The sequence below is a fragment of the Felis catus genome, chromosome A1 (assembly GCF_018350175.1).
Source record: "Felis catus isolate Fca126 chromosome A1, F.catus_Fca126_mat1.0, whole genome shotgun sequence".
NCBI classification, from domain to species: domain Eukaryota; kingdom Metazoa; phylum Chordata; class Mammalia; order Carnivora; family Felidae; genus Felis; species Felis catus.
The window spans coordinates 180,740,404-180,768,323 of NC_058368.1; the positions used below are offsets into that span (position 1 = coordinate 180,740,404).

The 27,920-nt window shown below is 43.4% G+C and overlaps 1 protein-coding gene and 1 long non-coding RNA gene across 21 annotated transcripts in view; one reads left to right on the forward strand and one right to left on the reverse strand.

Annotated features, from left to right (window-relative positions):
* LOC109503242 overlaps positions 1–27,700 on the forward strand; it is a 28,249-nt gene extending 549 nt beyond the window's left edge. The window contains exons 1-5 of one of the 4 annotated variants that reach the window (XR_002162113.2): positions 13,733–13,769; positions 15,219–15,351; positions 20,224–20,637; positions 27,130–27,198; positions 27,330–27,700. This is a non-coding gene — a long non-coding RNA (uncharacterized LOC109503242). Of the gene's footprint in view, positions 1–13,732; positions 13,770–15,218; positions 15,352–20,223; positions 20,638–27,129; positions 27,199–27,329 lie in introns of those variants that run through there. The other 3 variants (XR_002162112.2, XR_006587154.1, XR_002162111.2) reach the window with 3 other exon arrangements.
* TENM2 (teneurin transmembrane protein 2) overlaps positions 1–27,920 on the reverse strand; it is a 2,391,334-nt gene that overhangs the window by 224,937 nt on the left and 2,138,477 nt on the right. The gene's annotated exons all lie outside the window — the stretch shown is intronic.

Here is a 27,920-nt window from a genome sequence, read left to right on the forward strand (position 1 = left end):
TGACAGGCTCTGCTCCAGGGAGACCCTCAGATGGAACAGTGGGGCTCCATGGGTCAGCAAGGATGGAACAGGGAAAGGTTCCAAGTGGAAGTTCATGTAATCCAGGTGGCAGCTGGGAAATCAGCCACTAAAAACACAATAAGCAGCCAAACTCTGAAAGTATCTCCCTGGCTAATTGGAGAAAACTTTCACCAAGAGCTGAAAGTGAACCAAAGCAGGATGAATAGACCACACACAGATTCCAGATTTCAGCAAGAATAATAAACAGACCTACTTGGAGTTAGGGTGATAGTTCCTTAGCGGAGTTGCCTATTTTTGTGCCACATGGGCTCTAAAAGAAATACTCAGAGGTAACCAAGTGAAGATTAAGGGAGAGGGGTTGGTTGCAGGTAACAGAATTCCCCAGCAACTGCAAGGACAGGAGATGTAGGCCTTGAAAAGTGGCAGCATGGAATGGGGGTTGTCTGAAATAGTAATTAGGGTATGTGTGGGTCCTGCTGGGTGCCACTTAGAACCTTCCATGTTCATTGGCTGGCAGAGGATCAACCTGACAAGAGAGTCAATCAATATGTCAGCAGCGCTTCTCAGAGAGCTGCTCAGCCCCTGCTTGTCAAGGAGGGCAAACACGGGGGCCACGGATGCTCTGTGTTTGCTGAGCAGGCCTCCAGGAGCAGGGGGTATCTTTAAAGATCAGGCTTGTCGATACATAACCGGAGGAAGAGATTGGGCTTTCCCTTTGAAAATGGAAGGCTTGAGGCCAAGCAGAGCTTAGGAAGTGGGAGGAGGGAGGCTTGCCTGCTGGGTCTTATAGCTCAGCATGCGGTCAGATTCACAAGGGCCTTAGAGATGATGGCAAAGCTCCTTCAGAGACCAGGTAGGCTGGGACTCCCTGCCCCTCCCCCCCCTCCCCCAACCGCATCAGCCAATTTAGTCAACAATGCCAGGACTCCTGTGGGAAGTGTAGCCAATTCCCCAAGTGCCACTGCTGAGAGGAGAGAACCACAGCAGAATAATCAGGGCTCAAATGCACAAACACTAACCCTGAACTTGCACAGGGAATCTGCAAAGGCACTTTTGTAAGCTGTAGTCAAAATTAACACATGCAGATGAGCCTGCTCCATGACGATGTTGACAATTAACAATTATTTTGGCAATGCACCAGGTACTGGGCTAATTATGTTAACTGCATCATTTTATTCATTACTTATCATTCAGCAAATATTTATGGAGCACCTACTGTGTGTTAGGTGTGTTCTAGGCTCCAGGAATAAAGAAGTTGACAGAAGGAGTTCCTTGCTCTCATGGAACGTACATTCTAGCGGGATACATAGAAACTAAACACACACAAATGAAAAGTAGAGGATGAATAGGGTTGGAGATGCCAGGGCCTGGGGGTGAGTAATTCAGTTTTTTGTTCAGATATAGACCAGTCAAGGATGGTGTCCGATAGGTAACATTTGAGCCAAAGCCCAAAGGGAGTGAAAAAGCAATTCATGCTGACATCTGGGGGAGCTTTGAGGTTGGAGTGGGGTCAGTGGGAGAAGAGAGTGCAAGGTGGTGGGGAAGGTGGGTGGTAGGGAGTGGGTGCCCTTGGAGAGACTTTGCCATGTATCTAAGTGAGATCAGATGAACACCGGAAGATTCTAAAGAGTGTGAAAGTCTATTTATTTCCATTCTCACTCAGTGACATGGTAGTGTAGTCTACCTCTTCTAGATAAGGAAATTGAAGCTTAAGGAGGTTAAGTCACACGCCTAAGATCACACAGCCAGTAACCAGTAACCAGGAAGTCTGGAAGTTAAATCCAGACACATGTGACTGCAGAGTCAGAGCTCTCAACCCCCATACTGCCCTGCTACTGACTTATTCAACAGTCCTCAATAGAGGCCATTAGGCCCCTAATTCTCTAAGTGAACCGCTACTTAGTCAAGACTGAACAGGGCAATGGGCTACAGAATTACTTACTAAATACTGTCAAGGCTCACTCAGCAACAGACACCTCCCTTTGTAGGCAGTGGTTAGTCCTCTGATAAATCTGTCCTTGGTCAGCGACCAGCTTGCTACTTAACTGAAAGGAATCGCGATTGTCAATAGAAAATAAATCTGTTTGGCAACCTCAGTTCTCAGTCAGGCAGGCTAGCAATCAATATGCTTGGTGACTTTTTCCTTGGTCAGTTTGCTTATCATCCTTTGGGGACCTTGAATACAGTGCCCTTTTCTCAGAGAGGAGGGGGCCCACTGCGGTGGATTAATGGTATCCTTTTTAGGAACACTGTCGTGCCTAAATTACCTTCTGCCTGAAAGAAGAGATACAAACAAAGCCACGTGGGATAACATTCACGGAAGTGCCTTAAGTCTTAAAGGAGTTTAAAAAATTTAAATATAAAGGAGTTAAAAAAAATCCCTTTCAAACTGCCTTGGTGGAATGATTTCTCTTATTCCACCCCTCCCCCTGCCCCCACTGTATTGCAATACACTGAATGGAATGAATTTTCAAAGCACTGCAGGGAAGTTATGCCCACAAATCCCTTTACTAGTAATGGGATTTGTGTACCTATCTCCCAAGAATGCTCTGAAAAGTTACTTGTCTGTGTCTAACTTCCAGCTTGCAGCTTCCAAAATGGTTGCAAAGTTTCTGGCCCAGGAATGACACAGAAGAGGAAGAATGAGGCCCAGATAGGATACCAGAATCCTGACAGGACCAGCGGAAATGAGAGGGGGCTTTGGAGAAATGCACCTGAATTCACACCTCTATCTGCACTCTCTTATCTTCCAGCCATGGTGCTAAAACAGGGATTTTGTCTCTGCCTTCCTAATGCTTGTCCCTTGCAAAGGCAGGGAGGCTTTCTGTCCCCTCCTGCACGTCTGCCAAGAGAACAAGGTGACAGTTGCGTGAGGCAGCTCTGAGACCAGGGAGCAGCGTGTTCTGGAGACAAGAAGAATCCACATGGAGGGAACCAGCGCATTAATCTATTTTCATGACAGGCTCAGGATAGTACAGCAAGTGGGAAGTGGTATGAGATTAATCAATTCCTGTGTTTGGAGGAAACAAATGGGACCCCTTGCAGCTTCAGGATGCATGGGGCCCCCAAGCTGGTGTGACTCCTACCCCTCGAGTCCCCTTACACCTGCCACTGTGCGCTGCAGGTGGTAACTCTGGACACTGTCGGGGTGTGGTGTCTGGTGTGCTCAGGTGACCTCTAACAAGGCCCTTTGCTCTCAGCATCACCAGGCGGATCAATATGTAAGACAGACACACATGCTCACAGCTACTGTCTTTTCCTCGTGCACAGTCTCCAGGAACGTACCCTGGAGGATTGGCGATGCTGGCCAGGCGTCCCATTGTCCACTGAGCCAGCTTATCCTCAGGCAGATAAACACATGCCTGGAGCCATTCGCCACACAGGGTATCATTTCCCACCCAGACGACTCCTTTCCTGCCGCTATTTTTCCCAGGAAAGAAATAAAATAAAAGCCTTTCTTTCTCTAAGAAAGGACCCATGTGATCAACATACCTTTAGAGAATGATAATATCAGTAGGTTTTATTCAGCAAATAAATCATGGTCTCGGATTTTAAGAGCTTTTGTGATAGCAAAACACATCCCCGCAATCCACACGCATACACCTAAACGCATCTTTCTTCTCCCTCAGAAGCTTGTCATTCAGTGTTGACAACCCAAACAATATTTGTCTTTCTTTAAAGAACAGCACCCGGCAGCCCTGTTAAAGAGGGGGCCGGTCCACAAGACTACTTACTACAAAGGAAAGGTGATGCAGGCTGCACGCGGCATGCGGCCACTAGACTCATAGGAAGCAGACATTATGAATGTTTTAGAGGATAAGATGTCATATTGATTGGTAGATGTGCAGTGTATGCTGGAACAAAGAGGGGGAACTCTCCCGTGGAAAGTAGGCTTCGCAAGAAGCCATGGTGAGGGGCATCAGGGAGGTTGGCAGTTGGGGCACTGGCCATATTCCTAGGGCACGTTTCTTCCCTCGGCTGCAGCAAATGAAGAAATGAAGGATCTGGTCTTGCTTCCCTTCCGAGTCCCAGGAACCCCCCTCCCCCCCCAATCAAACTGCTTCCAATGAACCCTCTGATCGAACTGTGGAGGCTACAGTCAAGCAGCCAGAAACGAATAGCAAAGCCAGGGGTGCCTTAGGAATGGGGTGAAGGAGGAACCATCCCCCTATCCTGGGTCTTTGAGACTCATTCCTGTCAGGGTTTAAATCCCCGTTCTGCTACTCATAAGCAGATGACCTTGTGCAAACTAATTGACCTCTCTGAGCTTCACTTTTCTTAGCTAGAAGAAAAAGTTAGCATTTTTATAAAGTACTGACTCAGTGCCTAACATCGTGTTAAGAGCTTTATACGCATTATCTTATTTACCCTTTACAAGAAGTCTAAAATAGGTACTATTATTCTTCCCATTTTACAGATGAGAGATGGGAGGCAGTATTGGAAATTTACCCATACAGACACGGCTGCTAGGTGGGACAGGTGTTTATAGAACCAAGTGTGCACTTTCGGCCACAAAGGGAAGAGGGTGATCAAACTGACCTTACGATGTGGTGTTAGTATAAAGGAGGCAGGAATCCGTGAGTATCGAACACAGAGAAGGCACTCAAAAATGTGTCTTACTTTCTGCTGTATCTTGGGTCATTTTGCCATTACAACGAGACCCATTGTAACTAATGTTTAATTGAGCTCTTGATGTGTGCCAGGCGCAAATTTTATCAAGTGTGTGTAATATTTTCCCATTTTGCAGATGAAGACATTGAGGCTCAGAGAGCTGGAGTAACATGCAGCTGCTAAGTGGTAGAAAGGTGTGACTTGAACCTGGGCCATGACACCTAACACCTGAGCATCGCATTATTCCAGCTCACAGCAGGACAAATATCAGCTCCAGGCACCAGGAAAGACTAGGGATGTTTATTCATCTAGACATTCTTCTCGAATTTGCCTAATCCCCTTTCTGAGAAACCTCTTTGGCTTTCTTTTCTGCATTATATCAGAAGGGCAGAGCCACCCAGCTCAAAGGTCATCTGGTCTGGTTCTTGTACAGATACTGACCTTGAGCCTCACGTAGGTGAAATGACTTGCCCAAGGTCATGATGACCAATGACTAGCTGAGCCAGGATTTGAAGCTTGGTCTCCTAACTTTTTGTCTGGTGCTCTCTCTACGGTCCTCTTCCATCTCTTTAAAGAACAAAGGATTCTGAGGCCTACGTGCAATGCAATGCCATATCAGAGAACATGAGGGGACCTCAGGGAAGCCTCCTTCTCTCAGCCTTTTAAGATTTTTATTACTACTGTTTGCAAGGTAAGGGATGAGCAAAAATAACCTGTTTATAAACTAGTCAACAAAATGGGTATCATGATCCTTCCCAATCCTAACTTCATTACATCGGGTTTCTATGACAAACTGCTTCTACTGCAGGAGCTCATTCACAACGAGAAACTAAAATCACCATTTTTCTAATTCTACCTGGTCCAAGGATACCATGGTCGATACAGACACAGCTCCCTCCTGCACAGAAGCTGGGCAATATTTCAGGAGTGAGGAATGAGTTAGAGAAATAAGGATGCTGAGCAAATCCTGCATGTAATTCTCATGTCAATTTGGTCATTTGTTCAGCAAAGCCAAATTAGGCACACGGGGAGACTGCTAGTGTTCTTTTCAATGTTTAATTTCTGACATGGTTCTCTCAAGGATTTTTTTTTCTGACTCAGAAATAAAAAATCTTGTATGAGCAAATTGGGCTTGATCTTTCTCTTAACTGGTTTTTAGTTAAGTGGATTTTACATGCCTAACCTGAAACATTTTAGAGTTGATTCTAATGGAAAGAAACATTGCATTAAAAAATTAGTTCTTTCTCTCAGAGCCTGATGACACAGGAGGAAATAAAAACCCAGAAATCCGGTAGTCCTGGTCCTCTGATATGTTTAACATAACAGGGTCAGCTTCTCACTGAGAGAAAGATTATCTGGTAGAAGAAAAAAAGGATACTTTGTTTTTGGAATGCAAGCCACCTGTATTGTAAAAAAAGAACTACATTTTCATCTTCAATTAGATAAATGACACAATTAGACTTATTTTGAGTTTGTGACAATTTACTTAATAGAACTAATTTCAGGGGTTTTATGTGACACTCAAGTCCCACACATTTCTTTCCTGCTAAAGGTACACATTTCTCTCAACAGGTAGCAACATGGTAACTACTGTGGCACTTTTGGCTTATACAAAGCACTGTGATGACAGCAGAAAGACACTCCACATTGTTCATTATTAACCGCCCTCCCCTCTTTGGCTTGTGCTCCACTCCTCCCCCCCCCCCCCCCCCAACAATCTCTAAAAGATCCCAATTCTGGTATAATCCAATTCACCTCCAGGTGGGGGTTGGTGTCTCCTCTGATCCCAGCCAGGGAAGAGAGATTCTCCCTGTCCTGCATGTTCAGAGCTCAAGAAAGGTGAACCTGTTTGTGAAATCCCCCCACTTGTTTTTTACTACTTAGTTCTTTTAGACTTAACTTTCTAAATTGTGTCCCTTCTGGTCTTATCTGGTTTCAGCTAATCTTTACTTTAATACAGGACACTAATGAGGTAGGTATTTTATTATCCCTATTTGTCAGATAAAGCAACAGAGACTTGTTGCAGATACAGAACACACCCAAGGTGGAGAGTTGCCAGTTGTTGTTTTTAAAACTATTAAATCTGGCATCCCAATCCCATAGTTAGGACTAATTCTCAGAGACCTCACTGTCCTTCTGCAGCCCCAGGAATAACCTCCTAACTAGTGTCCCCAGATCCTCTGAGCTTCGCTCCAGAACTGTCAGAAAGAAATGCCCAGGGGAACCAGAGTTGGGTCTAACCTCTGAACTTCTCTGGTTCTCTACCCAGAATGTTATTTGCATTCTGCTTCTGGTCCAACAGAAACAGAATGCAAGCCACATGTGTCATTTAAAATTTTCTAGTAATCACATTAGTAAGTAAAAACAAATTTAATACTATGTTTTTTAACCCTATATCCAAAATATTATCAGCTCAGTATGCATTCAACATAACAACCATTAATGAGGTATTATACACTTTTTTTTGCACTATGTCTCCCAAATCTGGTGTTTTACCCTTAGAGCTTATCTCAATACAGATGCTAAATTTTCAGTGGTTAAAGTGAAACGTGGTCCTTCCAAAACAATAAAAGTATGTTAAATAGGTAAATGTTTTCTACTCCTTCAGTTTTAAAATTTAAATTAATTACAGTGAAAATAAAGTGAAAGATCAGTTCTTTAGTCACACTGACCAAGTTTTAAGTACTCAGTAGCCATATGTGGCTGCTAGACAGAGTAGTTCTAGACTACTGTGGCTTTGCAGGGTTCTCCTAGGCTCCTCTCCTCTGTGCTCTCAGGATATTTTGTACCCACATCTATCACAGCATTTATGGCCTTATTTTGTCTGTGTTTGTTTATCTTTCAGAGAGAGAAAGAGAGAGAGAGAGAGAGAGAGAGAGAGAGAGAGAGAGAGAGAATGTGTGTGTGTGTGTGTGTGCGTGCCAGGTGGGGTGGGAGGGACAGAGAGTAAGGGGGCAGAGGATCCCAAGCAGGCTCTGTGCTGACAGCAGAGAGCCCAGTGTGGGGCTTGAACCCACGAACCATTAGATCATGACCTGAGCTGGTTGAATGCTCAACCGACTGAGCCACTCAGGCCCTCAGTGTTTATGACTTTAAATGGTAATTACTTACTTACTTATCATCCTACTTGCTCCCTGCTGGGAGCACCTTCATGGGCGAGAGTGAGTCTTCATCTCCCTTTTTTTGAATTTGCCCCAGCAAGTGGCATCAGGCCTAAACACAATGGCATTCAATAAATATTTCCTAAATGAAAGAATGGTTTGGAATTGAGTTTAAAAACTCCTAATTAGTTGGGTCTTATGGTGTGCCAGGCTAAGAGCAATAACGGTAATAGTAATAAGCGATTTGTATGGAATTCTGACGTTGTGCCAGGTTCTCAATTCCTACCTGCTTTAGAGACATTTCTCTTGATCACTACCTCCTGCCCCCAGGCACCTTTGAGGGCGGAACCATTATTCCCATTTTCCAGATGAGAAAACGGAGGCTTAGAGAGATTAAATAATGTGCCCACTCCCACACAGCTGCTAAGTGCCAGAGCCAGACATGTGCAGAAGCATCTTCACCCCTTGGCAGGGCTTCCCTCACCTCAGTCTTCAATGACCATGGTCATGACTTTTACTAAAGCCGAGAGCCACTTGTACTGGCACATCCTTGCCACACTTAAAAAGCAGTCCCCCTTTTAAAAACTCTAATCCATTCAGCCTCATCCCAAAATAGTATCTGTGAAATAAAACTCTTGCTGTATTAGTTATAAGGCTTTGTGATACATTCAAGTAAACATAACTATTGAAGTAAAACAACACGGCCACATACCACACAAGGTCATACCCTGTAGGTTCTACCAGTGGTATGCCTACCATACTTGGGGAAACGTGAACTTGTAACTTCTGTCTTTCTGTCCCCATAGGCCAAGCATTATTTCTGTGTTTTCTGCCCTCAGTGGCAGTCTAACAAGGGAGGAGCAGTAGAGGAACAGGCTGGAAGGAAGGTTTCCCCATGCCTACCTCATATTCCTAGTATAAAAGCAAAACACAAGACCTAACCTCCCACCCCTCCACCTTGTGGGTTTTTCTTCACTTCTTCAGGGCCAGAGGACAAACACTGCTTCAGGGAGGCTACATCCATGGAATCAGTCCTTCCTGCTGAGGGATTTCCTATCTTATGCTAGGTAATACCAAGAGAGTCTGGAGTCTGTTAGAATCCAAGAGCCCCATCCTCCCCACCTGCCTTTTCCCCAGCCCTGTGGGGGAGGGGCTCCATAGTCCATACCACCACAGTTGTGTTCTTGGGCATTGCAATTTCTACTTACTTCACAAATTCACCAGCAATCATTATACCTCAGATACTGCAAACCCTAAATGCAATTTTCAGTAAGAATAACAGCCTACACTAATATAGTGCTGACTGTATGCTAGCCACTGTTCTAAAAACTTTAAATATGTAGACATGAAATTGTCATTTCTGATAGATCAACTGTGATAGAATATCAGTAGTTTTACATGTTCCATCTTAAATAAATTAATCACTTAATACAACAGCTCTAAAGACAAATACTTTTATTATACCCATTTAGAGCTGAAGAAAGTATGGGAGAGAGATTAAGTAACTTGCTTAAGGTCATTCTGTCAATAACAGTAGAGTGGGGCTTTGAACTTGGGGACTCTGGCTCAGAGCTCTGAACTGCAATGCTTTCTGCCACTTACAGTACAAGTATCATAAAAAGAATGCTGTCTTGTACCTAAAGGCTGGAGTCTGTATTTCAGACATATTGGGTAAAGCATACTTAAAAAAATTTTTTTTAACATTTATTTATTATTTAGAGACAGGGGAGAGTCAGAGAGAAGGAGAGACACAGAATCCAAAGCAGGCTCCATGCTCTGAGCTGTCAGCACAGAGCCCAATATGGGGCTTGAACTCACAAACTGCAAGATAATGACCTGAGCTGAAATTGGATGTAAGCATCCAACTGAGCCACCCAGACGTCCCTTGGATAAAGCATACTTTTGCGGAAACAACAGAACATGGTAGTTAGAGAAGCTTTGGAATCAGACAGACCTGGCTTCAAATCCAGGTCTAGGCCCTGGACCATAGTATCTGTGAGGCTCTGGGAAAGTGTGCTTTTTGATTTTTGATCTTGTGGACCCTCAGTTCCCTGATCTGCAAAGTGGGGGTGTTAAAATTCCCTAGTTCACAGTGGGGTTGCCACGCTAAATGAAACAAGGCAGGCAAAGCACTTAGCTCAGCTTGACACAGTGTGAAGAGCTCAGCCAGCAACAGTTGTGCCATGGACTGGTCAGAAATAACATTGTTCGCCTGGAAAAAGGTATCTTTCAGATTCCAAACAGCTAGGTTTCAAGCAAGTAGTCCATTCCTAAATTGGAGAGGGCCTGCCTTCTGAATGAAAACTACAGAATCCTGTGCAGGAAAACTGGAATCATGTCCTCCAGACTCATTTTGCAGAAGAGGTTACAGAGACCTAGAGGGGTTAAATACCTCGGCAGGGAGGCCAGGCATCATTTTTGAGAACCACAGATCCCTGATCTCATTCGCTTCCACCTTACTGCGCTGACTTGAAGCTGTCCTTCTGGAGTGATGCTTTAAAGAGGAGTCTCAGACCTGCTGACCTGAATCACCTATTTCATGCACGTGTGGTATCACTGGCAGCACTAAGCAGCGTTTGGGAGGTGCAGTTGGGGTAGGAATGGGAATTCTTAATGATTTCCACCAACTTTCTCCAAAGCAACCACAAATATACAGCTTCTAAGTAAAACCTGTGTGTTTCCTATGCAAATGTAGCTTCAAGAAAAGGCCTCAAGCCTCCCTTTCTCTACTCGGATCGCCACCTCGAATCCTCTCCTATGTTAATATTTTGGAGAACCACTGCATAAAAACACATTAAATGGCAATATTTTCTGAATTTAACCTTATATCTGCAAATTCAGGGTGCTCATGTGATGAGCCGTAACAGGACAAAGGCTTGTGTCATGTGGGAGAGCTCTGTTAATAAACATTTCCTAATCTGCTATTCTGTGCCTGGTGCTGAGCTAGGCTCTGGGGGTGCAGGGATGACTAAGACAAAGCTGTCCTCAAAAAACTTAGTCCTGGCCAGCCCTTACCAGCAGGATCGGAATTCTTTGAGAACTTATTAGAAATGCAAATTATTGGGCCTCATTCCAGACCAGCAAATCAGAAACTCCAGCAGGTGCGGGACCCAGGTATCTGTGGATTGAGGGACCTGTAGGTGATTCTGATGAACTCTCAGGCCTGTGACCCACTGGAAGTGTGTGAAGCAAGGCTGATGGCAATTAGGGAAAGGTAACATGAAGGGAAGGAAAAAGCTCCCCTTGTCTGTTTCCAGGAAGGTGGAGAAGGTGAGAGAGCCCCAAACCCTCCCTCCAGGTACACTAGGTCTATGCCTACAGGGGCAGGATGTCAGAAACAGTCTGGAAGAAGCAATATAGAAAAGAGACATTCAAGCCAGGGTGGAAAGATGGAAAAAAATGCCAGACCCAGACTTGGGCCAAAGCAAAATGGTCAAGCAGGTAAAGTTGCTTCTTAGCATGTCTGCTCCCCTTTCAGTATCTGCTCTGTGTCTGTTCTGCCTGTCCAAGACGGACAGTTATCAGACAGACTCACTGTCACTTCCAAACTCAGCCGTGCCACTTGTATGAATGCTTTCCCATCACGTTGGAAGTTTCCTGGACTCCCCTCCAATTCTCTCAGAACTGTGCTTTCCAAACTATCAACCACTTCCAGAGAACTTAAAAAAATCTGTTGGAACTAGATATGTGAATTCATCCACAGCTCTCCCAAGCACTCACATTTTCTACCATTAATGGATGTGCCATTACAAAGGAGATTAATGATTTAAGTCAAACATATAAACTCTAAAGGTAGAGATTTTAGGCATGATGCCAATTAGGGCAAGGGAGATATTTTTAGAGAGAAGGTATTGTAGACAGTGGCTCTGAGATGGCAAGAAGGGAAGGTTTCCCCCTCTACTCTGGTTAGCCTTGGCCATGGAGGTGCTGACCAGGTGCAGATGGGCCTTGGGGGATCTCTGGTCTGTTTGCCAGAATGACTGCAACCCCTTCCCTGCTATCAGGCACAGAGCCACCCAAAGCCAATGATCCACTGGGGTAGTTGTGGTGGGGGCATCTTATTGTAAATACCTGTCTGTAAGCACTCCCATGGAAAGTCCATTTTGTATAGTCCATGAGGCTGAACTCAGGAGTTTGAGCTATGTATTAGTTTAGGAATATTAGGGATTAGCTTGACCTGGCTTAAGCATAAAAGGGAAATTATTGGAAAGCTGTTAAGATAGCTCATGAAAGTGAAGGAGTAGCTGGGCAGTCAAGCCCTGTCTTTATTCTCTGTCACTGGGCTTTCTCCATGAGATGGAGACAACGGTCATAAAGAACACCAGAATCATAACCCCATGCCCTTGGGCCACAAAGAGAAGAGAGCTTTATTTTTTCAAATTCACATATAGGCATCTTAGGCAAGGACTCTGGTTGTCTTGGTTGGGGGTCACTGGCCTTCCTTAGGCCAGTCACTGTAAGATGACACTGTGAACTCTGTCTGGGTGCCAGGTTGGACCAAGATAAGACATGAAGAGTGTTGAGTATAGACCTGGCCACCAAGTAAAGTTGCCAGATTCAGCAAATAAAAATACAAGATGCCAGTTAAATTGGAATTTCCCATGCAATATTCCGGGCATACTTATACTAAAAGCATTATTTTTTTGTTTGTCTGAAACTCAAATTCAACTGGGCATCCTGTGTTGAATCTGCCAACCCTATCACCAAGGGAACTGATGTGAGTCATTCGGGTTTCCCATGTTGTATCTACAACAAGTTGTTTAAAACCTTGAAGAAGTACAGAGTTCTTTCTAGAGGAAACCAGTGTCCATGCCTGGAGGTACCCCTGAGCCCATTCTCCATGATGGGTTGGCTGTCTGACCAGAAGGGAATCTGTATCAGGCATCTACACTTTCCACAAAGTTTCACAACTGCCTGGCTGTCTTATGTAAAGCACATGGGTTACTCTTTTTATCAATCATACTGATCCTTTGGTGGGACTTAAGGAATTCATCAGAAAATTCAGCTAGGATCAAATTGTGAGTCTACTCTTGCCAAAGCTCCTAGAGCAATCTGATATTGATAGTGTCAGCGTGAGACTAACTAGCTGGTGGGTACCCATCTCTCAGGCTGGGTGTTGGTTTCCTCCTCTTGGGAGGCTGACCACAACCAGTTTGTAAGGTTGGCTGCTCCTTAGTCTCAGCTAAACATTTGGAACCTAAAGATCTCTGCAAGCTCCATTTTCACCAATGGCGTTGATCCCTATAAATATTTACTAAACTTGCTCTGTAGTCAAGGCACAGCCATTTTTTCTTTTCCTCTGGAAGAAAGTTTATTACAGAAAGTAATAGGTGATGTCTTCTTACTACCCCATAAATCTGCTATAGTACCTGTGTGCTGAACTTCTTAGACAGCAAGAACAAACAGTTGTTGCTGAAACCTTCCACACAGAGGAAAACAATAAAACCAGAAGCAAAAGCAAAACAACAAGCAAAACTTATACAGAGATTTTTTTCTCTGTTAGAATATTTAACACAAGGTCAAGCTGCCCAAAGCTGAAGTTCTATTATATTTCCTAAAGTAGGAAAACCAAACAGTTCAATTTTTCTTTAGACAACATTTTCTTATTCTAGTGATCAGCAGTGAATTTTTCAGCACCAAGTATCCAAAAAATAACCCTGAGCTATGGGGTGCATACCCAAACTCGGATTTAGGACACACAAAGCCAGTCCAGGGGCAAGGTCAGTTCTAGACAAGATGTGGAGTTAAGTAACTTTTGCTTTGTGTTCTCCAATCTGTTAACAGAAGTGATGGTTGGTGCCTGAGAAACTCTGGGTAAATTATATGATAGTTTTAGTGAAGTAAAAAGCCAGTTTCATGGCCTCTCAGCAGCGTATTTAGATTTAAGGAGAAAACTGTATTTCTTTTTTTCTGAGAAAGCCCCATGCACTTAGGATAAACTCCTTAATGAAGTGCCAATGATCTCAGAGTTGACCTTCAGTGTCCTTTCCACACAGCCTGTGCTGCATACCATGGTCAGGAGCCAACTTTGATCAGGTGAGGGTGACTTGGTTCTCTATAGGCTTTCTGGGAAATGTGCTTCAGGGTCATCTCCTAGGTGTGTGTGTGTGTGTGTGTGTGTGTGTGTGTGTGTGCGCGCGCGCGTGTGTGCACACACGCGTGCGCCAGCGTCTGTGTGGTGTGGGTAATTTTCTGGCAGGTGTACATGTGACCACTTTGTCCATGGGAGGGATTATTATTTTAATAAGTTGCTTTAACTAGTTAATTTTTGCTGAGATAGTCCTTTTCTATACTCCGAATTTGATATCCTTATTTTTTATATAGAAACTGGAAAGCTGATTGACCCTTGCATGGATACTGAGTGGTTCTATTTGGGTATGCTGCTGTATATCCTTGAAGGGCAATGACTAAGTTTGTCTGGTTCACTATTGTACACCCAGAACCTAGCACAGTAAAAAGTCTTTATTCAGCGCCTTCCTTTGCTGAGCACTGTGCTAAAGGTTATTTAAGAACTATCTCATTTAGGGGTGCCTGGGTGGTTTTATTGGTTAAGTGTCTGACTTCAGCTCAGATCATGGTCTCATAGTTCATGAGTTCTAGCCCCATGTTGGGCTCTGTGCTGACAGTACAGAGCCTGGAGCCTGCTTCAGATTTGGTGTCTCCCTCTTGCTCTCTGCCCTTCCCTCACTCATGCTCTTTCTCTCTCAAAAATAAACATTAAAAAAAATTTAAAAAAGGAACTATCTCATTTAATCTTTACAAAAGCCCTATAAGACAACACTTTTATTGTGCCCACTTTACAAGGAGGAAACTGAGTCACAGGGAGGCTAAGAATCTTGCTGTGCTCATGTAGCTAGTAAGTAGAAAAACTGGGATTTGATCCTGAGCAGTCCGGATTCTGGAGCCCGTTCTCTTACCTTGTACCAGAAAACAATTGTTTTATAAATACATGAATAAGTGGATGACTAGTACCCTAAGATTAAAGTGCTTGGTGACAAAACTGTGGTCTGACCCTTAGTTGTCAGGCCCAGAATTCACATAAAATTCTCAAAAAGTACTGTCCATTTCTGCATTTCTCCTTCTGACTCAAGTCTGTGACCTTCTAGATCCTCTGCTGCTCACTCTGATTCCACCCTCCAGAATGTGTGTCATTCTTACAGTTCTATGACATGAACTCCCTGTTCTGGGATTGCTGACTGCTGATCCCCATGCCAGTGGATAAATATTTAGGGGGACACCGCTTCTGAGTGCTATTTGCACTTTCAGAGTGGCCCTCAACATTCAAAGGAACTGTAGGCCAAGCCTCCTGATGTAAGGACAAAGTTCCTTGTTAGTGTAGCTACCCCTCCCCCCCAAGACCCAGAAGAGGCCCGCCTAATTTCACACCTTGAAAAGAACAAAGAAATATAAAAGATCCAAACTGCAATCATTCCCCAGATCACTGAACAGATCACTCTGATTTAGAAGTTGTTGTTTTTTCCTCAGGTCACTCATCCACTCCCAGCACAGCCTGGGGAGGGGAGGATCACACCCTCTGAGCTGAGATGGTAGCTGTCTCAAACAGGGAGATCAAATCCCAACCTCAAGACCCACTGGCAAATTAAGCCCTTCTTGCCGGGTAATGCTACTCATTGTGGGAGTTACGTTAACTTATGGGTGGTCTCTTCACGTTCAGAACTTTGCCTCCATCTTTTCATGTGTGATTTATACAAGCAAATCTTGAATGGTGGAGTTTCTGCCATTCCACAGGACATGTGCTTCTCTAAATCTATACCAAAAAGGCAGCCTACTTGATCTACAAATATGTTTGCTCTTTGTAACTCAAGCCTAGTCAGTAGACAAGAGAACATGGAAGAAAAATCTACCCATATTCTACTCTGCTCCCCAATCAAACCACATACACCCAATACTTGGGGCTTCTTTTTACCACATCGATTCCAATTTTCAATTCCTGTTGGAGATACCTAGTGTTCTCACTATCGCATCATCTGTCGATGTCCACTATCCAAAGGAACAATTATCTAACACCAAAACACAGGGAATGTACAAAAACACAAAAAAAGAGAAAGAAAGATTCTACTTTCCAAACCAATTTCCAGGAACTGCTACTAAAGACAAGTATCAAACACTTTTCTACTTTAATCATTTTCAAAACTTTTAATGAATCTCCTCTTTTAAACAAATAATGCCATTAGCATGGATGCTATGCAAATGAAATGCAGGGCCTGCTTTTGTTTGGCTTCCTTGAAATTGTTTCAGAAACCTGATCACATCAAATATTTTTCAGTTTATGCAAAACAGAACCTCTCAATACATTTTTTTTGAAGAGTATGTAGTTTTTCATTTGCATGTTGGTCCCAAGTGGTAAATTTACACTTTGAATGTAGGATTAACAAATTTCCATGTCTGAACTGCATTTTGAAACTTAATCATACAGAAGTTACTTTCGTATGCCAAGAGCCTTAAGAATCTGAAACTGAATGACCTTAAAGGTACCTGGATGCATGAGTTTAGCACACAGGTGGCACCAGGGACACCTGTGTCCCACAGGAACACCATTTTTGCAGTTACCTATTACATACAGTGTTCTCTCAAAAACTAATCTGTGGTCATCTTGGAAAATGCAGGAATGAGCATACACTGCCTGCAGTTAAAAAACCATTCAGATCCTGGGATCCACAGATCTGCATCCAAAACCCCTTTTTCAAACTGCTCTTTCTCAGTTTGGCAAGCAGGCCGGCCGGTGCCACTCTCTCACTGTCAATGAACAACATTATGGCTTGAGAGAGCTATGCATGATCACACTTACTGTAGCATCAACTATTTTTTTCTTAATTGTCCTGAGATCCTAGAAAGGAAACAAGCGTCTGTGCTGACAGAGGAGCTCAGCGTGAACTCTCATTTTTCACATGGAGCTAATTAAAAACTGAAATTAGTTAAATATGGAAATGACACTTGCAAGCACTTTAGTAGAATTCTGGCAAAATCCCTCTGGAGTGCTGTGACATTACCTGCTGCTTCGAAACTCCCCAACTGAATTTCACAGTTAAAAGGCTGAGCAAAGGGAAAGTTATTATTGAGATTTCGGATTCAGAATGTGTCTGTAAAACTCCAAATTAAATTTCACGGCTGGCCCTTGAGTGGTTGGCAATATATAACGCAGGCCAATAGAGTGGGCCGCTAACAATGTCCCTGCAAGCAGGCGCTCCAATTACCCCTCTTTAGGTATGGTACTGTGGGTGGCACAGTGCGACAATCAGAAGGTTAACGGATATATTTCTCTTGGAATCTGTCTCAAGGCGCTTCATACACGCGCTGATTTTAACCCAAAAAAGAGGCTGTACTCATGCATGGTAGTATGATGGGTCCAATTGTGAAAACTGAGCAGGGTTTCTTAGGGGTAACAAGACACACTTTTTACATATGAATTCTCCTCATAGGTTGGTCTATCTATAAACGTAAAGGTATATGTATACATAAATGCATATAAATGTGCATGTACATATATGTATGTACATGTCCACACACACACACACACACACACACACATATATATCCTTCTGTATATGTATGTCTAATAGGCATTTCCCAGTTTTTATTCACAATTGTGATACCTTATCTTGAAGCAGGGAGATCAAACAGCTTCAGTCTTAGGGGAAAGTGAGAATAAATAGCCTTTCCAAATGGGCAATGATGAAGAGGGGCCTTCCAGAGTAGGTAGGAAAAGCACCATCCAGGAGGTCAAGTTCCCGTTAACAGGCAAAAGCAGTAGCATTTGCTCAAGGGCAAATTACGGTGTTTGTCTACATCTGCATACAATTTAATTAAACCTGCCTATGTGTCTGACGGCCCTGGATCTGCGGCAGAGTATTTGGGAAGTCCGTACTCTCTCCAAACAACTGGAGTGTTGTGATTTTATTGTTTTTCCGACACCCCATCCATTTGCCCTTGAGGAATTCCCTCCTCCTGGACCCTGGCCACGACTGAGGCAGGCATGGTGTCCCTGCCTGGGCAGGCCAGAGAGAGGGGCTGATGCGTGCCAAAGCCAGCCCCGCCCCTCGAGTGGGCTGGCAGGGAGCCGTGGGCCGGCTGGCCTGCCAGGAAGAATCCTCTGGCAGCTCGGGGTGCGTATCTCCCCATCTCACTCAGACTTTGCTAGACCAAGGCCTGGAAATCGTTGCGGCTTACCCAGCTGGATGGGTGCAATGCTGCAGCTGTACCATCAGGCTGGCTTATTTTTATTGAATTTTGAATATCCAATTTCAAAGCAATTCAAATGAATTTGCCCAAGGCCTCGGATCAGCGTGGCTGCTGACACTCTCTGCAGTAGGGTTTCGAAGTTCATATTTCTAAACAAAGGCAAGATTACAGAAGCTTTCCTTGTCAGGACCAGCGCCTCTAAAGAACCCTCTCTACCAACTCTATTAGGTCCCATGCTGACAGCAGTGAAAGCTGTTCCGCTAATCCGGGTCCAGGTCCCTCGCTGCTTAGGCTGGGGTGGGCAGGCAAACTTTGTCCACTGACTGAAGAAAGATGGAGGAGTACAGTAGAGGTGTCTAACAGGATGCGGAAGGGTCCAGGACAGTGAAGTTGGCACATGTAGCGTTGTTGGACAGAGAAAGTGTGAAGTAGGGCAGAGGCAACTCCAAGGTCAAGCTGTGCCCATGCGTCGCCCTTCAAGATTGAAAAGAAAAACAAAGAAACCCTATCCATACTCTAAGAGCAACCGAAGAGATGCCGGGAACTCTTCATCTTGGGGAGTCTTTCTAGCAGCTCCAAAAATCTGTCTTCCCTCACCCCCGCCATTCCTTTCTAATCCTGCTACACCCATGCATAGGAGCCACAACTTTTAAATGCACAAAACAAAACTCAACCCTCATGGTAGAAGACTGAAGAGCTATGGAGAAAAAAGTGCTTCCTGAGAAAAAGCCCAACACAGCATCTCAGGACCGATGGTGGCTCGACATTTGAAACAGAACCTGCTCTTAATTCTTTCAGTAGGACGTGGGAGACATTCAGGGCTTGGCATTCACTGAAAACTGTTTTTAAGCAGCCTTGGGACAAGACCAATTCAATAACTACTGGTGTTCACAATCTGTCAACTCCTCCCCTCAGGGGTTAAAAAAAACCCAACAAAACCTGAGAGCAAAGAGCAAATTGGGACATGAAGACTCTGAGTGACACTACAGTCAGCTTCATAGGAGTGGGGCGCCTGTTTGTTCTTCCTCAGCAACACACCCCAGCTGCCAGCACAGTGCCTGGCTGTTAGTACGTACTTAATGGGTATTCATGGAATGAATGGATGAATGAACGAACAAAGGTTGTCATCTTATGTCACCATGGGTACAATATGGGTTTTAGAGTCAGAAAGGCTCCTAATATGGCCACCATTTAATTGCCATATAGCAGTGGACAAATAACCTCTAGGCTTCAGTTTCTCAACTATAAAATGTCTTTAACAGTAGTACCTGTGACACAGGATTGTTTTAAAGATGAAAGGAGAGAATGAAAAGAAAAGCCCGTTACCATTTGGAAGGGGTAGATGTCAAGCTCTTCCTTTGCATGTATCCAACTGGACAAATCACAAATCTTTGTACCTGATAATGTACATTCCCTTTGCATCCTTCCATGGAGTCTGCCTCTTAAACAGGAAAATATTCAAATATGTAGAAGTCCCAGTTTTGAAAAATTTGATAGTCCTTCAAAAGTGATTATTTTGTCTGCTCAATGCAGTCAAACTTACAAACCTCAAGTGTATGCTGTAAATGAGGGAGCCATGGTTTTCCTTTAAGGACTAGTTCTATAGATTTAGATACAGAGTAAATACATAGAAATGAAAACGTAAAATAAATAGCACCAGGATAAAGTAAAAATCCCAAAGATCGAAGTAAAGGAAGGCTGTGGATGTCAAGAACCCAATGGCTGGAGGAGGCTGGGGGAGCTGGGTAGATGCTTCTAGAAACCAGAGGTAAGAACAGATACCCACAGGTCACACCCCTTTCATTGTACAACCCAGCCAGTTTTAAATCATTTGCTCCTTTGGGCAAACAGTGCTGCTGGTTAGTTATCCAGGAGATGTTTTTAATTACGAGCTGAAAAAGTCATTCTGTAGCCCTGAAACCAGTGCCCTCATGCCTAAGAAGTGCTTTTTAATATTTATACATCTAAAGAGGGTTTGCCCTTCCAGACATAGAAAATCATTAGGAAGGCTTCTCAGGAGGATATAACTTTGGTCAAGGTCATGCACAAATCTAAACTTCAGATTTCAGCCAATGCTTACCAGTAGGTGCCACTTTTGTGCCACAAACCATTTCTGGCCCTCTCTCGATTTTATTTCTAGGTTATCAATTTTTAAATAGAGGAAAAGAACAAAAATATGCTTGTGAGACAATTCTGAGCATATAAAAGTTGAAGAAACTTTTCTGTTTTTCCTCGTTACTTGGCATATCTATTTAATAGAGCTTTTTTGATTTTTACTTTTTTCTTCCAGCACAGCAGATGAATGGGCGACCCAGGAAAACTGCACTCAAAGAAACGTCTTGTAACAGTTCTAACTTTGGTTTGGCATGTCACCTCTGTAACGATATCAGGGAGAGGAAATATTCCGTCAAAGCTGTGAGCATGGAAGGAAACAGCCTGGATGGTGTCCAAAGACACACAGTATCTTAGCAACTTCTGAAGTTCAGAAAAGCCAACATTTCAGTTTGGGAAGCCGTCTGGTAGAAGTTCCGTCCTACCCCACCACAATCACTGAAAGACACACCTTAAGGTGGAAGTGGCCATCGTTTTCAGGATCGACTACCCAAGCTGCTGAAATGAAGTGGCTGTCAGGGGCAGGCAGCTCTTGTCAAGAAAACAAAGCAAAACACTACTGCCAGAAACATATGAAAATAGGGATAACCAGGTAAGGTCAAACATGCTGTGATTGAAAAATGCCCTCTTCCCTCCTACTTTGCAAAAGCATAAAATTAATGTTCACAGGAAGAAAAGGAGAGCAGGAGTCAGACACTATTCCAAGACCTTTCCTCTAAGAATGGGGCTTGTGCCTTTGCCTTCTGAAGGAGGGTTCTTTGAGAATCCTTCTCTCTCACTTATCTCTGGAAAATGAGAGACTCCAAACACCCATTAAAGACGTCTTGGGGATCACCTTATAACCCTCAGCCCCGTCTTTTGTAGCTAAGTGGTTAGTGTGTATTTGTGTGGGTCAAGGTCGAAATCAACTTTATCTATATCCTCAACATTATCCCCCACATCTGATACTGAATGTTAATCCTAACAATCTAATCCCTGGCCCCTCTCAACCCAGCCCAGTATGGATCCTAATCCTCAGAGAACCCAGTATGTAATTGTCACATAAATAGAAATCTCTGCCTCTCTCTAAATGAAGCCCAGCTCAGATCACCTGTACTGTGACTGTTCCTTATACTTAGGCAATGAGATCACTGGGTAGGTGAAACATGTCATTTCCAGGGAAGAGGAAAAGTGGATGTTTGTTAAGCATTTTCTTTCCCCTAACAACTATTGTCCTTCAAACATCATTCAGTGACAAGACAGGAACGTTACTAAATCTAATTCTACTGTCTTAACTTTTCCATTACACATGTGAAAATAACTTAGGAAATACATTCCTACAAGATTTGGTGACCAAACCTGGACATTCAACCTCCAAGATATCTCTCTCATAACTGTTCTACTCTTGGGCTTCCCTGCTTCTGTCCTTGTTCCATCCACATTCTCTGCTTTCTGGGCTTTGAAATGGCCACCTACCTCTGGTCTCTTCCTACCTCTGGTCTTGACCCACTCACTTCATTCTGCATAGGGCTGCCAGACTGCTTCTGTGCTTCCCTTATTCAGAATTCTCAGCACCTTGCACATCACTTCAGAATCAAATCCAAACAGGCTCTTTTTCTTTTGTCTCTTCTTTCTAGTCCTGTCTCCATTAATACCTCAGCATCCTATATTTTTTTGGTTCAGTGTTAATGATATGTGGTTCACTACAACACCATACTTTCCTAGGCTTTAATCACTGTGTTCTTTATTCCTGAAACGGACTTCTCCCACCTTATAACTCCTGTGCACCTTTCCAGGTAGAAGTCAAATAGCACCTCCTCTCTGATGTACTTGAAAGCTTCAGATAAAGTCATCCTTTTCCTTTCCCCACTCACTTAGTACAGAGCACAGTATGGTACCCTTAGTTTTGTGTATCACTGATTGTTTGCACATCTGTTTTTCCTCCTTGTGTGATGAGGACCTTCTGGAGAGCAGGGACTTTGGTTACTCATCTCTGCTTTGCTGGGGTCTCAGCACTTAGGAGGAAAGATTCAGTAAATGGCTGCTGATTGAATGGATCAAGGGCAGAGTCAGTTCTCAGGAGGTAGTCTAGAATCCACTCAAGCTTGGGAATGAGGCTTAAAAGTAAAACACTGACATGGAGGTTCTCTCACCTGAAAAGCCCTCAGCTGCTCGACTAGCTCTATTTTCACAACTGTCTTCTCCTCCCTCCATACAATTCCTTTCTGGGAGTTCTGGGACAGCGGTCCAAATAAAACTGCCCCCCACTCCCACCAAGGGTGAGAAAGTCCATATCTGAAGTTACTCTAGGGATCAGGGACCCAAAGTTGTAATCAATGAAAGAGACCCAAGAATACAGGGCAATCTGATCCTTTTTTCCTCCAGGCTCTGTTTTCCTGGAAACACTTATTTCTTTATGAAAAAAAGAAAGAGGAAAAAAAGCTCACAAGACCATGTTAAAGCAAATGCTTAGAAAATATTTTTGAAACATTTGGAAGTAATTTCTATTCACAAATTATCTCCATTCACAAAATGAAAAGGCAAATTATGCGAGCTGGATAAATTGAGAAAGAGAAGAAATAAGACTTAATGCTGGGAGCAGAAGAGGAATAGGAAGAAAGAAAAAGAGAGAAAGACTAGTAATTCTTGTATTTCTATAGTAAGTAGAATTTTAAAAGCATTGAACTTGTATTACTTCCTGTGAACGTTACAAACAATTCCAAGATGCTGGTAGGCAGTTAATTTCTCCAAAAGGCAGAAGAGACAGTTTAAGCTAAATAAAGACAGGTCTTCCATAACCCACCAGTGGGAGAGTTGTGGCTAGCAAGCGAGAGGTAGATGAGGAAGAAATTCAAGAAGAGGGAGATTAGACAGAACAAGATGGAAAGATGGAGAAGGAATAAGGAAAGCTAACATGAGCGGAAGAAAGTGACAGGAGAGGATTCACTCAACATCAACAATGAATGGCAAAAATGGCATGATAAACTTTGAAGCCATCCTCTGCTTCAAAGACAGAGCTTCTTTCTCAAATACCCATAACTGAGAAAATAATCAGAGTAATCATTAAGCCAGTGGAGCCTCTTGATTCTTAGGAAGGTGAACCTACCAATGGTTTAGAGGCTCCAACCCTGGGCTGGGTGCTTGTGACCATCCTGTTGGGAATGCTGCTTTCCTTGTGATAACAATCAATAGTCAATAATCAATAAAAATTCTCTAACCAATAAAAATTAAATAGCTACATGTCATTCAAAAGCAATTTGCTAGTCGCACGCTATAAGAGACCCAACAGTCGCAGGTAGAGTGACAAAAGTTCAGAATACAAACAATGGCAAATAAATGAGCAGAGAACATTTGCAGAGCTCAGATCACTTCTGACTGGCCCACTACAACTTGACCACTGCAAAAGGGTTGGCTAATCTAAAACTGACGGCCATTTTCTTATTCCATTCAGTGCACTCTACAGCCATCCTCTTGTTTAGTCTTAATGATAATTCTGCAGGAACGGGCATTGTTATCCTTGTTTTAGAATGATAATCTGATACAAAGGGGGGTTTTAAACAATATCCAAATTTGAATCCAAGCCTTAACAGATCCAAATCCACATTCTTTCCACCTCAGTCCCCTGCTTCTAAAATTAATCATGAACTGTCTCCACTCCTTTTCCTTTAGAGGTCCCTCTAGCTGGGTCAGGACAAAAGATGCAAAGAAATCCTGAGGGCAGAAGAAGCAGCTGCCTAATGGTACCTTGAGCATTTAGGCTCAAGGCAGGTGTACGGATCATTAGCAGGGTGCCTGCTAGGAGAAGGAGCCCCAGGCAATGTCGGGTAGTCCTGGGCTGGCTCAGTCTGGTGACCCTAGAAGGTGCGCTCTAATCCCTTGTAACAATTACTTGGCACTTACTTTATACCAACCGCTATGCCAAAAGCTGTGCATGAAACATCTGACTTCATCTTTGTAGCTACTCTTGGAGGTAGATGCATTTACTATTACAATTTTACAGAGAAGAAAACTATCTCAGAGAAGTTAAGTAATTTGCTCAAAGTCATATAGGTTGTAACTGGGAGAGTAGGGATTCTAGCCCTATTCTGATTCCAGAATATCTGCTGTTAGCCACTAAACAACCTGCTTTTTTCATGTCCTGCTAAGACACTTGGGGGATGCTCAAGAGATTAGGAAGCAGTAAACACAGTTGCTGAGTGTCAAGTCCACAGCATCTAGATTAACATGGAACTGGAATTCAGGAGGTCTGACTTTGAAGACACTCCTGCTTATCACTGATTGTATTACTTAAAGCAACTTATTTGACTTGAACCTCAATTTATTCATCTGTAAAGTGGAAATAAAATAAAGATAGTGCTTGTTCCTTGAAATACCACAAAAACTCACTATAGACCTGCTACACTAGGGAAGAAAGGTACATATCAATGTTAATAACTCAGATAAAATAATGGATTGATAGAAATTTAGAGCTCAAGTACCTTGAGGATTACCTATGGTCATAGAGCAAATGTTTGAGTGCATGTATGCTTTGCTTATGCAATTCCTGGCTGTGGGACTGTGGACAAGTCACTTGACATCTCTGAACCTTTGTTTCCTTATCTATGAAATTGAGATAAAAATAGTACAATCCCCACAGTTGTGGGGATGAAATGAGATGGTGTAGGCAAAGCCTGGCGACCTGCACATAGTGAGTGCTATGTCAATGCTATGATTGTTTTGATGGGGAATCTGAGGCCCTAGGAAGGTAAATCCTTGTCCATGGTTACACTGCAAGTTAACAGTAGAGGAAGGAACAGAATACAGGCCTCTTGTTCATGCTGCTTCTCCTCAGCTGTACAACCTTGGGCACATTACTTAAAATTTCTAAGGCTTAGCTTTACCATCTGTTAAATGGGGACAATTCTTCTCACCTCTACCAATAAGAGGGGAATTAAATAAGCTATCCAATCAAAGCCTTCAACCTGAAGCACCCATCTTTAGTGCTCATGAAATGCTAGCTGCTATAACTTTAGCTTCCTTCCATAGTTTTTCTTTCTATTCAGATTTGAAAGAGATTTTATCCTCAGGAATCAGAATGAGAAAGATCTTTTTCTCAGGGCTGTTTGCTGAGTCAGAGAAGGAGCTAGACACACCCATCACAAAAAAGGAACAATTGTGGAGTGGACAAAGACCAAATCTCCTGCATCAGCTTCTCCCTGAGGCACAGCACCTGGGATAGGTGCTTTAGTCCTCCATTCGGAATTCTTTCCCTTTCTGATTTGAGAAGTTTCTGTCAGCTCGGATCAGAAGCACTGCATGACAGCTTTCTGTGGTAGCGCTCAATGTCACTGTGGAAGGAGAACAGTATTTGGACACCGACTACCTGGGTACCCGCTGCATGGTGGTCACTTACTAGCTGTGTGCCTTGGACAAGTCCTTTCCCTGAGCCTGCCTCATATGCCTGTCCACCACATTAAACCATGAGGTGCCACAGAAACATAAAATATTACTTGCTTTTCACTATCATTTCTTGCACTGTCTGCCCCTAGTCTGGAGGAAATGAGAAACTGTTGTGATTGCCTTTAAAAAAGCCAAATTTCCCATGAAGTCCCCAGTATTATATGGATGAGGAAGCAGCCTTCTTTTCCATTTGTGGTCCTGTTATGGGGGGAGGATGACAGCAAAACCCTGGACAATTTTAAGTGGCTACTAAGGCTGTTTTATGGTGAGAAGGATCAGTTACGGTGCTGTTTAGCCAAAGCAATGTGTGTAAAGCAGGGGGAAGTGGCACCAGACCAGACAGATCAATGCCAGCTTCCTGATGGCTGATAAGGGCCAGCAGGACATTATGCACCAGGACAGACAGCACTGCTGCCTCCTGAACCGCATGGCTGTCAACAGTCCCATTTCCTCCTCTCCCTCCTCTTCCCTGGGTTGCCAGAGCAGAACCATAGTCACCCATGAGCCTGGGCAGGAGTTGGGGGCAGGATCCCAGTGCCTGCTTGTGCCTCGAAGGTGTCACATTTGGGTTTCTATATATCATTTGCCTTCAGCTTGGGCACTGTTCCACTAAAGGGCGATTTCATCTTTTGAGTGAACTTTTGATGAATTTGATGAAGTATTTTGCGCAGATGGTTCTGCATCTGAATAAGAGGAGCTCATCACGTCCAGCGCATGGAATGAAGTGTTTTATTTGTGTTTCTAAGGCAGCAAAGAAAGCTTCTGAGAACAAAAAAACACACAAACCAACTTTTTTTTTAAAGCGTTTTTAAATCAACTTGTCTGGCCTTATTTAGCATTTATGAGCAAGATACATGGCATACGAAGTATGTAAATGGCTGTGGTGAAGTCCTTGTAGTCAACAGATAAATGGGAGGAGATAGAAATAATGATAGTCCTGATCTTATGTGCTAGTGGTACCATTAAATGAGAATATCCATATGAACTGCTTAGCATACAGTAACTGCTCTAAAATACCACCTATCATCATTACTACTAAGAGACTATGAAGGATTCAGAGAAATCCTGTGTTATAGGTTGAGTTGTGCTTCCCCCACCAAAGGTGTTGAAGTCCTAATCGCCAGTATCTGTGAATGTGACCTTATCTGGAAGTGGATATTTGTAGATGATCAAGTTAAGATGAGCTCATTAGGGTGGAGCTTGATCTGATCTATGACTGGTGTCCTTATGAAAAAGGAAAATTTAGGCACAGAGACAGACATGCACACAGAGAGAATGCCATGTAAAGACCGGAGCTGTGCTGTCATGGCCAAGGAACTGCTGGAAGCTGGGAGTGAGACCTGGGATGAACCAGGCTCAGACATGCATGGCTCACCTGACTCTTTAGTCTTTGACTTCTAGGCTCCAGAAGGGCAAGATAATAAACTTTTGTCGCAAACCATTCATTTACTGGTACTTTGTTATGCCAGTTCTAGCAAACCAACACACCCTCTTTCAGAGTACCACAGTGGACATGTCTATAAAAGAGATATCTTAGAAGAGCTGTTGTATCTATTTTCAGAAAAGTAGAAACTTGAGTGTAAAAATCACTATAAAAAGACACTGTTTTTGGATTTATCAGACAATTTCAACCTTTTTTTTTCCCCCCTTCTCTCTTGTTTCCAAGGAGTCTAGAAAAGCTTTCCTAGCTTCCTTTGGAGCAAGGGACAGCCACGTGACACAATTCTGACAAGATGTAAGTAAAGTTTGGTTGGGGTGGGTGTGTGTGTGTGCACATACGATGGGGCAGGGGGATAATTCAGGCTTTTCCAGATAAAAGGGACAGAGATCTTGAATCTTTCTCCCCTCTTTCTTCCCCCCATGAAGGTAGATATGATGCCTGGAGCTGCAACAGCTATCTTGCTACAATGAGGCAGCAAAACCAAGGGGTAAAAAACCCTAAAGCACCAAGAGGGGCAAAGCAGAGAAAAAGGAAGAGTTCATGCCATGGATGTCATCACCGAGCAGCATCATCAGTGCCAGTTTCTGTAAACCTTGGATATCCAGCTAGCTTTGTAAGGAACATAGAGCCTTGCAGTTTTGTAAACCACTGTTAGCATTCTTATGGTTGTTAGTTTATGATAACTTGTAGCTGAATGCCTCCCTCATTGAAGTGCTGTCTTGACTGGCCATCCAGAGAAGGACTTTGAGCCCTCCTTGTGAGTTTCAGTTTTGAAGTACATTTCATTTATCTTCCACTTCTTTCTGCCTATTTTGGTCTTCCTGCATGCCCTAACATGGACAACTGGTTAGGGAATGTGTCATCTTTCTGCTGTCAGGACAAAGGTAAGGTGCAGCTGACCAGGGTTTGCATGGCCAGAGGGACTTTCTTTTCTCTTTTCTTGGGAGCACTATCATTAAGAGTAGTTTCAAGGACTTCTGGGGGTATGGAAACACATGAAGTTAAAGTCACCAGGC